Raw genomic sequence first — 13,651 nt, 5'->3', positions numbered from 1 at the left:
TATTAATAAAGAGAGAGATGATCAAAGTTTTATGAGAATAAAATGAGTTTTAGAGAGCAGGAAGGCTACAATTGACAAATGTTGTATTTTCTTCACTGCCGACCTTCTTTTATGTGCTCCATTGCCCTGCCCAAGACTGTCATCAAACAAATTGACAAGTATAGGAAGCACTGCTTATGGAGGGGTTCAGATATAAATGCAAAGAAGCCTCCAAAGGTAGCCTGGAAAATAGTCTGTGTACCAAAAGAGGAAGGAGGATTAGGAGTAATTGACATTGAAAAGTAAAACAAAGCACTCCTCAGCAAGAATCTTCATAAATTTTTCAATAAAACTGACTTGCCCTGGGTTCACTTGATCTGTGAAAAGCACTACAGGAATGGGAAGCTTCCAACTCACATAAAAAAGGGCTCATTTAATTTAGTGGAGAGATATTCTGACTTCAAAGTTATAGCCAGGCCTCATGTGGAAAGTGGAGAAAGTTCTTTATTTTGGCATGACAAGTGGGTCAATCAGCCACAGGCTCTCTCAGCCCCTGAGCTCTTCTCCTTTGCAAAGAACAAACAGATCTCAGTGCAAAAAGCTTTTAATGAAATAGATTTTTGCAAAGTTGTTCCAATTGCCACTGTGATATAACAAATTCAACAAGTTTGGTGATAGGGTGCAATCTGCGTTTTAACTTAATTAACATGTGGAAAACAATATTACTAAGACCTAAATTCTTTTTAATAAAAAAAATTTGAATAAAAAATAAAAAAAACACTAGAGTTTCTACTTAACATGTGGAAAAATGTACAACTAGGTTAAAAGTCGAAAGCTAAACTATAATTCGTGAAGTCATAGAAAGAGATGCAATAAGAGTTTATCGCCCTGTTCGTTTGGGCATGTTTGGCTGATAAGCCATAGTTGAAAGTATTGTTGGCTGATTTATTGTGAGAGAAAAATATTGTTCGTTGGCTGAAAAAGTACGGCTTATAAGCCAAATAAGCCCAAACGAACAGGGCGTATAAATCTTAAGATTAGGTTTCAACTAAATGCATGTCATGCTAAAAAAAGATAAATACTAGAAATGCTAACTAAAGGTCCTTAATGGAGCCTCCACGTTAGTCCTCATGAGACACAACAGAAAAATAAAAAATAGATCCTAGAAATTTATCGTAGAAATTTGAAACATTGGACCATCAATTCGGTATAACCTATCACCATTGATAATAATAGCTATTAGATCTATTCCATTTTTTAAATAATTACCCACATCTGCTATTACATAAAATAACTCATGACTCTATATTTAAACTACCCACATATACCAATAAGAAAACACGATCTAGAGTAGACCTAAATTTTCATCTAATTACCCAAGTACTCCTATTACAATAAATCATTTATGTAGCCCAATTTTCATCTCATTAGTAAGAAAATTAAATATCCTCTCAAATCTACATCTAAAAGACAATGAATATCTTCTATTAAGATTTGATTAATATAAGCAAACACATTTTGTCAGCATGCATGAGCGATAAATATATATGTTATGTTTAATTTCATCAACAAAATATTTCCTTAAAAACTCATATATTAATGATGCTAACAAATTTTTAAAACCATATTAGTAACCATGACTTAATTTATATAGGTTGTTACTTTATATATATTTGTATATTTTAATTAAATTTTTGACACATCTATATTGATAGTAATAACCATAACTACACGTATAGTTCCTTGATAGGAAATTCATTCATCTTAAGAATTATGGGAGACTACCGGTGGCTATATTTTTTCGGCCATAACATTACTCTAGAGTAATCTGATCATTATAAGGCTCAATAAGCTTTAAAATTCTGTAGAGTTCAGCACTGCTATCACATCCGAGATCTCATTTCAAGCTCTATCACTTATCTTAGGTGACCTGATGCATGTTTCAAATGATTGCATATGCTAAAACCTAAAATCCTTATTTCAAACTGTCCAAAATGAGAGTTAGTAAAAGATACAGCAAGCATAAGAGTTTTAGCTTGAGGGAAAAAACTGCAGCAGTCAATAAAAATAAAGTTAAAAAATCAAAATTCAGATTCATGACTTAAGATACGTGATGCAACTAGGGCCACCAAAGTTAATGGAAAGGCTACAAACTAATTAATTGCACATTAAAATATACAAGGTGCCATGCAAACTAAAAATATGAATATGCATGAAAAATATATAAGTCAGTCCCTTGAAAAAAAAGTAATTAATACGTTTATGATAATCAATATAAGTAACTTTTATTAATCAAATATATTAATAGTACATATTTCAAAATTCTTGCCCGTGCAAGAGAATGGGTTGATGGACTAGTATACATAATAGCTCTTATGGTAAAAAAAACTATACAAAGTGCATCTGCATGGGTGTGTATGATAGAAAAAAAATTTACGCACTCTAGGCAGGTACACGTGACATTTCCATTTAAATATCTGAATGTAGATAGTAGATCAAATGAGTATATTGCTATATAAGTTCATTGTTTAGAGAGTTAATTCAGAGACATTTCCATCGGGAGATAGCTCAAGACATAACCACTCATTGTGATGGAAGCAGAGGTTCTAAAACAGGGCTTCCTAGCTGCGAAGCTAACATGGATGAAATACGTTATCACTTGGTGGTTTATTTTTGGAGGTCGATGCACCACAAACTAGAATTAATGAATTAATTTTATCTAAAAATGTAGAAGATGAATGTTGGGAATAAACAATAAATTGTCTGCAGATGCCACATAACATGTCCGACCTCCATGTGAAACCCACTATTGAACACTGAGCTGGCAACATAATATACAAGATTCCAAGCTGCTTCAATATTGAAACCCACTGCCTACACAAGAATGATTTATGATGAAACAAAATACTTATGGAAGAATGGATGGCAGTTTATCAAATGGAGACTAGAAGGCAATTTAGACAACAGACTAACGACGATGAGGAGACGCACACTCTTTATTACTTTGCAACAATATTACACAAGACTACACACATCTTTCTGTGGCTATCCTATCATTCACCTCACTCACTCACCCTTTTCTCATTTCTACCATGCTCTTAGATGGATAGCATAGCAAGGAGGGGTGCCTATATTTATAGGCCATGGGGGCTTACAGTGAGATGACATGTGCCCCCTTCTAAAACATTCTACGATAAATATCTATATTCTACATTATCTAATGTTTTATGGTGATAACATCTACTGACTTCATGCAAAATCTAAAAAATCATGAGTTGTGGGGAATGTTCTATAAAGTTTGCATTCAGAACATGTAACTACTATAATATCAAAAATGCCTTCTGTGTTTGTTGCTAAGAATACCGTGCACAATTTGGTTAGAACCTTGCACACAATTCGAAGTGGTTGGTGAGCAATTCAGAGCGTGTAGAAATTAACTTGGAGTTTAGTCCTTTGGTAGGTTGAATCATATGGTAGCTTGCTAGTGTACTGGTAGATACTAACCTTAGACAAAATCCTTCAAGGTAGATGCCACGTAGAGGGAACATGAAGTTTATTGGAATTTTTAGTTTGGGCCAACCCTTATAGTTTAGTAAGACCGCTCCATCATCAGCCAGTAGTAGCGCCCCGAATGCTGTATTGAAAGCCGAAGCACCGCAAAAAAGTCATTTAAAATATTTTTCGTAATCAATCTGTTAATGCCAATCTTGACCGTACTGAAACTGCTCTGGAAATACTCTGGCAGAAATGTTTTCAAGTCTAGCATATGTAATGGGATGATGTGAAACTGTTCTGCAAATTCAGTTGGTGTTTCATTTACTGGGATGCTCTTCCTCATACTGATGAAACTGCTGAAATAAACTGCAAAATGTATAGTTTTGTGTCTTTGACATATTTTCACTGACACTGTTCTGTTCATGTCATCATGTGTTGGTGTGTCCAGACACAGAGGTGCAGCAAGAAGTGCCCTTCCCTCTATTAGATTTCAGGCCTCGCAACGTTTGCAGATTTGGACATCTTTTAACTTTTATCGTCTGATATTTCAATTGCAGCTTTACAGAGCTGCTCCTTCTATAATTTACATGCATGTACTTCTATAGCATAGAGTAAGTTATGTAGACAAGGTTTCTCTATCATTCTTATATGTCTCTCCAAATGGAATTTGATTGATGCTTCACAGGTGCTACCTTACGGTGCCATCATGGCAAGATTTACCATGGCTTGCAGCTTTAAAGCCTGCAATTTTTTCATTTCCTCTTTCATGCATTTTGTTTGATTGACAAGGGAATTGAATTATCTTATGAATTGCCTGCCTGCAACACCTTCATAATAAAAGGTCATGTCTTCATCTCTGTAGGTGCACTCTTTGATTAGGTGTCTCCTCTATTTAAATAATATATATGTGAATTTTTAATTTTGAGTAAATATTATGTTCAACTTTCGTGGCTGCTGTATGGTGTTTAGGCTAACTATTGGTAACATGAAACTCAAACCATTACAATGGCGTCTTCGAGAAAAACTACTGTCGTGCCTCAAAAGGTCACACCATACAGGAAAGGCTATGTGTGTATATATTTAACTACAATTTTATTTGAGACAGCAATGAGCATTTACCAATTCTCAATTAGTCCACTCTAGGTACAGAGTAGTGTACTTTAAAAGAATAAGGTCAAACAGTTAGCACGGTTCTAATTTATTTATTTTAGTCCACTGTTCTTACTATGAATCTTAACCTAACTATGGATATGTTTTAGTTTAACGAAATAAAATAGCACAAACATACACATGATATGCTTTGAATTACCTCACCGGCTTAGGTACATTGTTATCATCACCTATATGTCCAATCATTAAAGTGGTCTTCACAGCTTCATCAGTGGAATCAAAGGCATACCATTGTAATTGTTGCTACTGACATCCTAGGTGGCCTTAAAGAGTTGGCAATTTCCATTTTGCCCTCTAATTTTGGTCCATCGCCATGTTCTCTTACTAATAGCTGCCTAAATGCCCATGTAAATGGAACCATAGTTTCACATAATGTTTCTTCGAATGATCTTATAGTGATTCTATAAATGATAGGATGGTATATTTGCATTACTTACACATTTTTAGGTTAGGTTGATTTAAATGATTGATGAACTACGATTACACACAGATAATGGCATTATTGAGTTAACTTTGCATGATACAATGATTAATCTTTCCCATCAATAGGATCTGGGGATGCAATGAGCGGCCTAAAATCAGGCTCCAAATTTTATTTGTTGCATATATATTATTTAGCGTCCTAATACATCCAGATGTTTTTCTTAGCAAAGGTTGCTCATCATTGCTATTTTATATGCAACACATTACTATGCCTTGCTTCGTGCAACCAACTAATTTGTATTACTAATGCAGGATGCAACAGGTGTTATGTTACTGCATAATAACATAAATGGAAGATCAGGAGATTGGTTGTTAGGTTCTCTGGTCTACCAAAAATTCTCAGAGTTGACCTTATCCTTCTTCATGCGGAGGTAACTATTCTTTCCCGGTCCTCTTTGGTTTAATGTAATTTCTGTTGTCTACATTATTTTTATTACAGGGAAACTCCATGCAAGGTCAGAGTTTAAAAAGAACTGGCTAATTATAAAAGTTGCTAACCTAATCCCACATCCAAACTTGGCCCCAAATAACCATCTGACCCTGCTAAATAGCAAGGATGAGCGCTTGTGATAGGTATCTAGAATACTTACCTGAATTGATTTCGATCTAGGTTTCAGCTTAACAATAATCATCCAGTTCCTGAATGTCCATTTATCTATTGCAGGGGCAAACGAGGATTGATGCTGCCAAGTTAAGTTTCATACAGCCGTTGTCATTGATTATTGCTGACAAGTTAGGTTTCATAGGCATATCATCATCAAGTTTTAGCGTTTTGCCTCCGTTTGTCCCAGGTAATACTCAGCCTTGCAGAGTTGCAGGCATTATCTGCGCCAAACAATGTGCTACCATATGTGGTAAATGTACACTAATGTGGCAGTTACTATCACAGAATAGCATTACATGTTCAACAGAGATTCAACCAATAGACGTCACATAAATATCATGTTTTTTACTCAGCTACTTATGGTGATTTTGATACCTGCAGCCTCTATATGGTTGTTTTCGATGAGCTTATGCCATCTTCGGTTTTATGTGATTATTTTTAGCCTATGTCGGTAGAGGCAGCAGCATGGTAACATTGGAAGCCATTTGGTTGATCTGACAGAGAACAAATTGTATACTATAATGGTCAGTGCAAACTAACTAACTAAAACATCGGCTCCTACAGACTGACACAATAAGGGCGCGGCTTAATTTATACTAAAAACACACGGATCGTACGATAAGATAATGATACTGTAAAAATTAAATACCAACGTTAAAGTGACATTTAATCCAAAAAGCAAAGTTTATGAATTTAACACAATCACGGAGTGCGCGGCATCGCAGGCTCACAAACTCTACTTTATAGATCTTTCCGTGATGCGGCTAAGATAATGTTTTATATTGGCAGGAAGAAATCTCCGATATCCATTTCTTTTATTGTAATCCATTTATCTGGACAATGTTTAAGGTGGGGGCACGGTTACAGTTTTTAGTAGCTTTGCGATATTATCCGAAGCTATAAGATGATTGATGTCTTGCAATGATCCTTTCATTAATTTAGTTTTATATCTATGTTTAATTGTTTATTCAGTCTATTTTATAGGCACGCAGGTAGATAATGGATGACAAAATTTAAGTATCCATAATTTATCTCTTTGACTTTGAGCATGAGTTTTGTTTTTTATTTTTTAATTGATATATTGTCATTTTGTTTTTACCGTAGCGTTAGCACGGGCATGCATGAAAAACGAAGATGTCTTTACACTGCAGAAATCTTTCAAGAAGATCATGCATAAATTATTCTTGTATTGAATATTATATATATACAATCACCTCAATATTCTAATTAAACTATAAAATTTTGAATTATGATATGAGGTAAAACATGCAAACAGATATTTCAAAACTACCTGTAGAGTCCAAAAGAACTTAATAAATAAATCCTTTTAAAGGCAATGCAAATTCTCTCTAATCTTTCATTTGGTGTAGTTAGTGTTATCATAGTACCCGCATGCATTCATGGGAAATAAATCATAGACAAAACGTGGACACTTTTTGATGCGAGATTTCAACATGGGTTCATCATCCTGCCAATATCCTTCAGGTAGATCACATAAAGGATGAGAGTCCCTCTATGAGATTGCTCATAAGAGACTCAAACTTATATCTGATCATGGTAATGTTGAATTGCTTTGCATCAAAAGCATCGGCAATGATAAACGGGGACATAGGTTTTAGTATGTATAGTGGAGAAAAACTCAACATTGGCCTTCCCAGCAGTTTTTCTGAGCCTTTACAGTGCTAACTTGTCCTTACTCAGATAGTCAAGAGGTGCACCATAAAATTATGCACCACTAAGAAAAGTGTCACTATTGGTTACCTTGAACTGAAAAATGTGTCGAAATTAAGAATTACAACACATAATTCAACATCTTGGAACAGACACTCAAGTGGATACCTTATTCTACAATATATATCTGTGTAGAATAGTCCTAAAGCCACACATATTTATATAGTGAGTATAACATACTTTGTTTTAAAATTTTATGAGAGATTTTTTAAGACACACAGTATTATCCATGTGACAGGCACTAATATTTACATATATACTCGAACCTGTGTGTACAAGATTATATGGAGATGCAACGGAACTTATTCATGGATTTATTGGCGCATGAAAGAAATGGATATCGGAGAATTCTTTCTGCCGATATAAAATATTATCTTAGCCATATCACGAAAAAGTCTATACAGTAGAGTTGTGAGCCTGCGACGCCGCGCTCTCCGTGACTGTGTTAATTTCATGAACTTTGCTTTTTGAATTAAATGTCACTTTAATGTCGGTATTTAATTTAACAGTATTGTTGTCTTATTGTGTGATCCGTGTGTTTTTAGTACAAAAGATTTAGTTGTCCCGTAGCAACGCACGGGCACGCTATCTAGTTGATTTAAAATAAGCATGATTGAACCACGGTTCTGGGATTCGCCCCGAATGGGCCGAATTTCACCGAAATTCGCCCATTTCGGTTGGGCCCGAAATAAAAATGAGCCGGCCAAAAAAAATCGGCCTCATTTGAATTTTCAATATGGCCCAGGCCCAAACCAGCCTAGAGATCCCGACCTCTAGTATAAAAGTCTGAACACCTCTTGGAAACCCTAAATTTTCACTTGTTCCTACTCTTTCCCCCTGGTGGCCGCCGGCAGCAATTTTGTAGAGGTGTGAGCAGACTTCGTCTTCGGCATCCAGTCCTCCCATGTTCTCCCACAGCCATCTCCAACCGTTCCCATCCATCTTCTTCGTGAGTCCCTTGTTCATGAAGCTCCCACTCGCTCACATGGACCATGGCCAGCAGCAAGTAGGACGGTGGCGACGGCGCTGGCACCGGTGCCGGCGCGGCGACGCGACACTGTGGTCACTTTGCGTGTGCCGGTGTCGTTGCTGCCCTCCCTGCCGCTTGTTGCACGCCGCCACCGGATGCACCCTCTCCATGGCCACGACCTTGTTTGACTGTTTGGAGAAATTTTGTTCAAATTTGCTCAAATTTCATTCAAATTTTCACTGGATACCGGTCCGAATTTTCCGAATTTCGTCTAATTCGGTGGTCACCGATTTTTTTTCAGAATTGAATCCCAAAACCTTGGATTGAACCAATGCCGCTACCATAAGCAGAAGCAGTTTTACTTTTACCTTGTTTTCTACAAGTAATTCTTTACTTTTCCCAACAACGCTGACAACACTGGGAATTCTAATACATAAGCATCATTGCCACCAATTGTACTGTTCCCTTTTTGAGCTTAGGCCAAACTAGACTTTTTTACTAATATAATTCTGGCAAAACTCTTGTCAGATTTACGTTTGAAAAAAGAGCACAAATTCCAATGTAAAATCGCTTCTCTTGGAGATACCATTAATCCATAAACCCAGAAAAGAAAAAAAAAATGATCCTGCCCACGTAGTTCAGGAGTATCATAACAAACATTACCAAAACCAAATTGTCCTAGGCTGCCAATTTCAGGAACGAATCTTACCGACCGCAGAGGCTAGCGAACGATCGCGTGGGTCGGCGCCGTCACTGCGTCTTCCTCCGGGGTGGTTGCTTCTCGGAGGCCAGCTTGTACATCCAGAACACCTGCAGCTAGAGGGAAGAGCGGTGAGAAGTGCGGATCTGAGCGGGATCAAATCGACAAAACGTGACCTCGCCGGCAACCAGCGAATCGCGGCCGCTCGCGTTCTGCCTCAGCCTTCGCCTAGACAAGCCGCGAGCAGCGCTACCGTCGCTCCTTGCTCTCGGGCAGTCGGGCGCTCGGTGATTGCGGCGCTAGCACCGAGAGCACGGGACTTCGATTCGATGAGGGTACGCTGTGCACCAGGAGCGGCGTCCGTCGTCCTCGTCCGTTCTGGCAGGCGCGTCCGTCCGCCGGGTTCCCGTGCGTGAGGTCGCGTCCGCCCGCCGGGTTCCCTCGTGCGCGTGGTCATCCGTCCCGAGGAAGCACGGCGGCGGTTACGCTAGGGAGACAGAAGGAATGAAGGATGGTGAAGGGTGCGCTGATTGAGATGAGAACCCTCAGAACCGATCGGTGCAGTGGCGGCGGTTACGTAGATTGAATAGGATACATAAGTTTTTTTCGCATGTGGGTATAGGCGTGCGACGGTGAAAAAACGGTGAGAAAAAAAAACCCGAAGGGAGGCATAGGTCACTACTAATTTTGGACCCTATCGCATCGCTTCACCTTGCATAAAACACAAATTTGATGCAATAGGTGGGTGCTATTGCATCAGTTTAGCAAATTTGATGCAATAGGTGGTCATTATTGCGTCGAGAAGGCATTTGATGCGATAGTAATTTATGTCGATGCAATAGGTATGATCTATCGTACCTATTTCAAAGAAGAGATGCAGTAGGTACAAATTATTGCATCGGACAAATTTGGTTGCATTACTATTGATTTTTTATGCAATATGTAGGTATTGCACCAGTTTCGAATATGGGTGCAATTAGGAAGTACTATTGCAACGGATTGATAGTGCTAATCTCTGATGCAATAAGTGATTTTATTGCATCAATTCAGGATTGTTTTGATGCGTTATATTGTCACCGTTGGCCCACAAGTGCCTTAGCTATCTAAGCTAGTTATTAGCATATTTTATACTATTATTTAATCACACCGTGCATCCTACTAGGTTGCCACAGCATAAAATTAGTGACAAACACATAATCATCATGAATTGTCATGTGGCCCATTTAACTGCTACATATATAGGTTGATTTCTAAGACCTATTTAATTGATCCTAGCCCATACAATTTATAGCCCATTTCCATTATATAGAGAACATATTAATTATAATGGATAAAAAAATAAAAGCTAGTATATCTAAAATTAATATATATTAGATCAAACATTATAAAGATCATTGCAATGCTAAAATAATGTACATAAATTTAGGATGACATACAAGTGATCACATTAGCCATTCACACATGTGGGGTTACTCCTGGCCTCTCACCCTCACTAAGAATGTGCGGGGAGAGGCCAAGGGTTTCCTGTAGTGAGAGGGGCATAGAGATGGTAGGCGATGCAAGCATTTAAGCGAAGGAATTCCATAAGAGACACAAGAATAAATGTGGATTAATTGCCCATTTCTCTGTCCGAAAAAGCCTGTTTCTTACATGAGTGCCCCAGGGTATTTATAGACCATACCCAAAGCTGCGGTAAAATTACATTAGGGTTGCCCCTGGTGAGACAGTCGCAATACAGCAGCCAAGGGCAAGGTGGTAATCCCTCTTACCCTTGGCTGACTACCCTAACTCCCTAAGCCCTAATTGCGTTGATGGGGCCGCCGCCGACTTCGTGTTGGCTTCCCTCGGCAGCTCGCGCCGAACCCTCGCCCACCCGGCGCGAGGGTTCGTCTCCTGTCCTGGCGTGACAACCCACGGCCCTCAAAGGGAACCTCCGCACATGATACCTGAAACAGAGGATAGCTAATAAGCAAAACACTCGCGACGGGGGTCAGCATCCGTCGTGAGGCCAGTTAGTTAAGCCAGATCGGGGGCCGAGTGCCAGGCAGGGGCTGAGCCAGGGTCGCCTTCCCCCAACAACACATCCATTTACCAAACAAGTACATATATGTAATGTCAGTGAACATCAGAATAGTCCTTATTTGAACATGTAGCTGATGAACAAATAGTGGAAGAATATAAGGTTAATCCTAACTTAACATAGCTGAAAGCTCTAGTTTGGTTTTGGTTAATTGATGAAACCCTAAGTGCTAACATAGTTTATCAAAGTGATTATGAGATAGGTAGCACTACTCCAAGTGATGAAGCAAGGGCGAAGATCATGACGATGGTGATGGGATGGTGATGATCAAATGCTTGAACTTGGAAAAGAAGAAAGAGAAAAACAAAAGGCTCAAGGCAAAGGTATAAATAGTAGGAGTCATTTTGTTTCGGTAATCAAGACACTTAGCGAGTGTGATCACATTTAGGTTAGATAGCCGTACTATTAAGAGGGATGAAACTCGTATTGAAATGCAGTTATCAAAGTGCCACTAGATGCTCTAACTCATTGCATATGCATTTAGGATCTAGTGGAGTGCTAACACCCTTGAAAGTATTTGTGAAAATATGCTAACACATATGCAAAGGTGATACACTTAGTGGTTGGCACATTTGAGCAAGGGTTAGAAATTTCACCAGCGGAGTGTCCGCCCGTAGAGTGTGGATAGTCCGACGGTGCCACCGGCGCCCTATACAGAAAAGACAGGGGTTCACAGAGTGACCAGACGCTGGTGGAGCAGTGACCGGACGCTGCGTTCAGAGTCCGGTCAGTAGCAGCAGTGAGCACGCATCTCGATCTTATGACCGGACGCTGGCGTGAAGAGTGACCGGACGCTGGCTGGGTGCGTCCGGTCAGTGCTGACGTATGCTGACGTGAGGTGCACAGAGGAAACGTTGAGTGACCAGACACCGGGTGAGTCCGGTCGTGCATGATCGGACGCGTTCGGTCGTGGATTTCTGTGAATGGATGCTTACTGGAAACGACCGGACGCTGGGGGTCCAGCGTCTGGTCACTTCACAGCAGTGCGTCCGGTCATCACTTGACCATTGAGATCGGGCGATCGGCGTTTGAAGCCGTTGACACGTGGCAAGCATCAGACGACCAGACGCTAGGGTCCTACGTCCGGTCGAACTGACCGAAGTGTCCGGTCACCCCAAGTTGTGCCTAGTGAAGGGGTACAACGACTCTATTTCGTGGGGGCTTCTATTTAAGCCCCATGGCCGGCTCAAGCTCACTCTCTTGGACATTTGCATTGACATATCAACCTTGTGAGCTTAGCCAAAGCCCTCCCACTCATCTCCATCATTGTTTCATCATCATTGTGAGATTGGGAGAGAATCCAAGTGCATTGCTTGAGTGATTGCATCTAGTGGCACTTGGCATTCGTGTTTCGCTGCGGGATTCACTTGTTACTCTTGGTGGTTGCTGCCACCTAGATGGCTTGGAGCAGCGAGGATCGTTGAGCGGATGTTGGTGATTGTCTTCGGCTCCGATCGTGGTGATTGTGAGGGGCCTTGTGCCTTCCCCGGCGGAGATCCAAAAGGTAACTCTAGTGGATTGCTCATGTCATTGAGTTACCTCACTTATGGGTAGGTTCTTGCGGTGTCCAATTGTGTGGACGAGGTTCGTTCAACACCTCTTAGCCGCCGAACCACCAAGTGTTGGTCGACACAACGGGGACTAGCGTGCCGGCAAGCACGTGAACCTCAGGAGAAAAATTGGTTGTCTCTTGCCCTTTGGTATTCTCCCGGTGATTGATTTAGTATTCATCTTATAATTGGTTCACTTCTCTACACGGCGGTATAATCACACTACTCACTCATTTATATTCTTGTAAACTAGTTGTAGCAAGCTCTTTAGTGTAATTAGAATTGAGAGCTTGCTTTGTTATTTTAAGTTCATCTAGTGGAGCTCTATAGAGTAGCAAGATTGAGAGCTCTTAGTGAGTAGTAACATTGCAAGTTGTGTGCCTAGTAATCATTGCAACTAGAATTGTTGGATAGGTGGCTTGCAACCCTTGTAGAGCTAGAGCAAGTTTGCATTTCGCTATTTGTCATACTAATCAAATTGCTCTAATTGATTTGTAGATTTTTAAATAGGATATTCACCCCCCTCTAGCCATATTAGGACCTTTCAAGTGGTATTAGAGCCGTGGTCACCGTTTGATTGAAGGCTTAACAACCTCGGTGTCAAATTATGGCTCAAGTTGTGTTCAACCATGTGGGGGGGCAAACCACCGTTCTTTGATGGCACATGCTATGATTATTGGAAGAGAAAGATGAGGATGTATCTTGGTTCAATCAATGATCAAGTATGGGAGGTGACCGAGAATGACTATGCTATCATTGATCCCGATGACCCCACCAACCAAGACAAGACCAACAAGCAATGCAATACAATGGCTCTCAACACCATATACAATGCCATTGATTCCAAGGTGTTTGAGCAAATCAAGGATTGTAAAAGAGCAAATGAGGT

The 13,651-nt window shown here is 39.8% G+C and overlaps 1 long non-coding RNA gene across 1 annotated transcript; it reads right to left on the bottom strand.

Annotated features, from left to right (window-relative positions):
• Positions 1 to 25: 25 nt before the first annotated feature.
• On the bottom strand, positions 26 to 9,644 carry LOC136511638 (uncharacterized). Its single transcript, XR_010772784.1, has 3 exons — positions 9,481 to 9,644; positions 9,142 to 9,242; positions 26 to 233 (listed from the first exon to the last, which is right to left on the bottom strand). It is a non-coding gene; the product is annotated as an uncharacterized lncRNA (long non-coding RNA).
• Positions 9,645 to 13,651: the final 4,007 nt, after the last annotated feature.

Source organism: Miscanthus floridulus, chromosome 16 (assembly GCF_019320115.1).
Source record: "Miscanthus floridulus cultivar M001 chromosome 16, ASM1932011v1, whole genome shotgun sequence".
NCBI classification, from domain to species: Eukaryota; Viridiplantae; Streptophyta; class Magnoliopsida; order Poales; family Poaceae; genus Miscanthus; species Miscanthus floridulus.
Note: the sequence above shows the minus strand (reverse complement) of the source record. Positions and strands in the feature narration are given on the sequence as shown.